Raw genomic sequence first — 4653 nt, forward strand, 5'->3', positions numbered from 1 at the left:
TACTTGGGAGGCTGAGGCAGGAGAATCACTTGAACCCAGGAGGCAGAGGTTGCAGTGAGCGAAGATTGCGCCACTGCACTCCAGCCTGAGCAACAGAGCAGGACTCTGTCTCAAAACAAACAAACAAACAAAACCCACTGAGAAATGAGTTCATTAACTCTGTCCTTTTTTTCCCAACATTGTTTTTGCTATTCTTGATTCCTTGTATTTGCATATGAGCTTCAGCTTGTGAATTTGTGCAAATAAGCCATCTGAGATTTTGATAGAAGTGACATTGAATTTGTACATCAATTTGGGGAGTACTGTCATCTTAACAATATTGTCTTCCAATCCACAAATATGGGATGTCTTTCCATTTATTTAGGTTTTAATTTCTTTCAACATTTTATAGTTTTCAGAGTATAAGTTTTGTAGCTGTTACATTTATTACTAAGTATTTCATTTTGTTGATGCTATTGTAAATGAAGTTCTTTCCTTGATTTTATTTTTGAACTGTTTGTTGTGTATAGAAATATATTTTTTTATCTTGATCTTGTACCCTCCTGGCTCACTTCTGTAATCTCTATACTTAACACAGAGGGCAAGCACTTTCGAAGAGTCACCCTGGCTAACGCATGGCAAATAGGCTAGAAGCAGGGCAAGACTAGAGGCCTGGCTGCCAGATGGCAGGTGGCTGGTGCTGTCATCTAGATGAGGGTGGCTGCCTGGTCAGTAGCGGTAGGGACAAAAGCAGGTGGACTTTAACCACAGGACAAGGCGGCGGTGGGGAGAGGGAAGCATCCAGGATAAGGGCCAGGTGGGTTTCTGTTTTGTTTTGGTTATTTTTTAACCAGGATCAGGGAGGGGCGTGGTCATTTCATTTTGAAAGTATAGGCCGGGTGCGGTGGCTCACGCCTGCAATCCCAGCACTTTGGGAGGCCGAGGTGGGCAGATCATGAGGTCAGGAGATCGAGATCATCCTGGCTAACACGGTGAAACCCCGTCTCTACGAAAAATACAAAAAAATAGCTGGGCGTGGTGGCGGGTGCCTGTAGTCCCAGCTACCTGGGAGGCTGAGGCAGGAGAATGGCGTGAACATGGGACGCGGGGGTTGCAGTGAGCTGAGATTGTGCCACTGCACTCCAGCCTGGGCGACAAAGCGAGACTGAGTCTCAAAAAAAAAAAAAAAAGGACCAGCCCAGGAGGCAGCAGAATGAGCCATGAGGATCTCAGGACAGGGTTAGGCTGAAATAAACTCCTGAGTGTCAGGAAGCCAGAGAGTGGGAGAGACTGGGCAGGGCCAGAGCTGGGACAGAGCCCAGGACCCGGCACTAAAGGGTTGACACGAGCTGACCATGGCCACACAGCTGGAGAGCCTGGAAAACCACAGGAAGTTGAATTTGGTTGATGGAGCGTATGAGGGGTGGTGGCAGGCATCTCAATGGGGAAGACTGTCCACTGTGTTAAAAGCTGCTAAAGTCAAGGAAGACAATAGCCAAGCCCCCAGAGGTTGTGAGTCACTCTAGCCAGACTGTGGCAGGGTGGAAACCAGCCCGCAGTGCGCCAGGGTGTCTGGAAGTTCACAGTGGACCCCAGAGAGCTCTGAAGGGGGACGGGGGCCTGCAGCTGTTTTTTTGGGGTTTTTTTTGTTAGCTGCTTTTTGTTAATGGAAAAACTTGTACAAGCTTGATTGCTTGATGGAAGGGGCCAGGTGACATGGAAAGGGGGAAGATGCAGAGTGAGGGGACCAATGGACAGCGAGATGGCTGCAAAGGTAGAGGGAAGCAGTAAGTGGGAAGGGAGGAAACACGGTGCCACCGCTCAGCTGTGCCCCATGGCTTCACCCCGTGGCTTGCTCCCCTCCCCAGTACTGTTCTCCCGTGTGGAACAGCCAGACTTACTCCTCATTTCTTCTGCGGCCCTGCCCCTACCAGCATGTGCTGAATGATGTTCAGCCTCAGGCGGCGGGGGCCAACTGGAACCAGGGCTCTGAGTGACAGAGATGCAGTTATGTCTAAGGACATACACTAGAATGGCTGATGCAGGGCGCAAGCTCGATTCCTGCGGATGTGTGTTAATGAGCAGCTTCCTCATTTCTGCGGAGGTCAGCGTTCCTTTGGCAAACTGGGAAGCAGCAATTTAAGGTGCAGCTCCCAAGTGGGTCACACCGACCCCCCCAACATCCAGTTCCCAACTGCTGAGCGTGCCTCTCTTTGTGGGGGCGGGCAGGCCAGTGCCAAGGGGCTCAGGACAGATTCTCAGAAACGCCCCACCATGCAGGTGGCTTACAGGAGGGCAAAGCCGATGCCAGCCTCCAGGAAGGAAGTCTGCGCTTTCTTTCCTTAGGGTGAGTACTTACCCAGCCTCCTTGTAACTCAGCCTGAGGGAGTCTACAGCTACCGATCTGCCCACCTGACAGATTCCTGGTGAAGGGCAGGCCACCCAAGGGCAGCTGTGATAAGGAGCCCGGGTAGGCGCAGGGAGGATCTACCCAGGGTCCTGGGGCCCGGGAGTGGTAGGCTGTTCTCAGAAACATACATTGGGGCCAATATCTGCTCCAGACTTAGCCTGCACTGCCTGTTTTATCAGAACAACCAGAAAGCCCCCGGCCTCGCGATGATCAGGACCCAGTTATTTCTCTGACTTCAAAAGTTTGCCTACCAGACTAGAGTTGTTGACTGTTATGTTTTTCCAGCAGTGACAGCTGCCAATCAGAGTGGACCAGCCGGAGATGACCAATGACATGACAAGATATGGGAAGAAATGAGATGCTGCAGCCGACAAGGGCGGCCAACCTGGGAGGCATCTGGCTCCCCCGACAATACCCGCCGATCACCAAGCTGGCTTCCAGACCTCCTGGGACAGAACTGTTCCTCCCAGGACGCTGGTGTAGGTTCAAGTCCAGTCAGTATTTACCAAGCAACTGCGATGCCCAGGCCTGTTCCAGTGCTGCAGAGAGTGAGTGCTTGTGGGTGCTTATATTCAGAGTAAGTCAATACATCAGCTTGGTATGACCTGCGTCTTTGGGGCCAGCAGGGCAGGTTGGTCTCCTCGGCCTCACACTGGAGCTCCTGGCTAGCTGGTGTCTGTGCAGTCAGGGTCCTAGTGATGGGAAGCTCAGCAAACAGAGGAAGCAGAGGGGATGTTCTGAAATGACCTTGAAACGACCTATCCCCCTGAGGTGGTCTTGCTGGATGAAGTCCAGCCCGCCACAGGCACTGAAGGGCTCTCATTTGCTAAGCCCTTGCTTTGTGCCAGGTGGCTCTTCCTCTGCTGACACTGATCAAAGGAGGGTGCAAGGCACAACTACTGAAGCCGGGGTCAGATTCACGGGCGTGGGCTTTCCTAACGCCAAACCCATGGGCACCGAGGCTTCTCAAGCTCCTCCTCAGTCAGCCCCTGAATTTCTAACTGGCAAAGCTCCACGCTAGCGGTAGGGGAAGAAGGAGCCAGAGAGACCTGAACAGCAAGGGGGCTCCACGTTGGATGGTTCAGGGGAGCAGCAGGACAGCTAGGCCCCTGCCAGCACCTGCCTGCCGTCTCTTACCTGGTCCCCACTGCAATGCCCCCTGGCAGGACCGAGCCACTGACTTCTGTCCCACAAGAGCTGTGTGCAAGGTGGGCCCTTGTCCATGTTGCCAGCTGGAGACGGACTCAAGACTCGGGAAGAAAACTGGGTTGGATCTGTTCTCAGTGTGGTCCAGATCTGCCGTGTTGGCACCAGCTGGGAGTGTGTTAGCAATGCTGACTCTCGGGTGCCCCAGGGACTCTATCGGGCATTCAGGTGCTCGCTAAGTTTGAGGACCACTAGATTAGATGATCAGCAAGGTCCTTCCCGAGTCTTTTCTCAGCTGTCCCCTTCCCGAGTTGCCTTGGCGTCTCTCATCCTGGGTTCTGAATCCTGGGCTCCCCACTCTCAGGATACCCCATGCCTTCTGCTGGTGCTTTGCGGCACAGGCAAGGCCTCCAGAAACAGCTGTGGGTGGGCATGGCCACTCACTGGGAAACCTTGGCCACGGACAGGGATTCTCTCTCCTTTTCATTCTGAAGTTCTATGATCTGGGGAACTGAGGTTCATGCTCAAATTTTTTTTTTTTTTTTTTTTGAGATGGAGTCTCACTGTCGCCCAGGCTGGAGTGCAGTGGTAGGATCTCAGTTCACTGCAATCTCCACCTCCGGGGCTCAAGCAATTCTCCTGCCTCAGCCTCCCCAGTAGCTGGGACCACAGGCACGCGCCACCACGCCTGGCTAATTTTTTGTCGTTTTTAGTACAGACAGGGTTTTGCCATATTGCTCAGGCTGGTCTTGAACTCTTGACCTCGGGTGATCGCCTGCCTCGGCCTCCCAAAGTGTTGGGATTACAGGCGTGAGCCACTGCACCTGGCCCATGCTCACATTTTTATAAGCACAACGGCAGTAACCAACACAGTCATTTCTCTGAGGCCTTCCTGTGTCAGGCACTGGGCCAAGTCCTTGACTTAATCCTTATTATCCCAACAAGGTTGGAGTCAGCAGGCCTGGGTTCTTGTCTCAGCTCCGACACTTAATAGCTGGGGGAAAAAGGGGAAGGATGTGGGTGGGCAGTGGCAGAACCTTCTTTAGGCCCATTTTTGCAGTTTTGAAGGCAGGGTTTTGGAGGGATGAATCACAAATCAGTATGCTGCGTGAAAGCAG

This window comes from Colobus angolensis, unplaced genomic scaffold, assembly GCF_000951035.1.
Source record: "Colobus angolensis palliatus isolate OR3802 unplaced genomic scaffold, Cang.pa_1.0 Scaffold9, whole genome shotgun sequence".
In the NCBI taxonomy this organism is placed as follows: Eukaryota; Metazoa; Chordata; class Mammalia; order Primates; family Cercopithecidae; genus Colobus; species Colobus angolensis.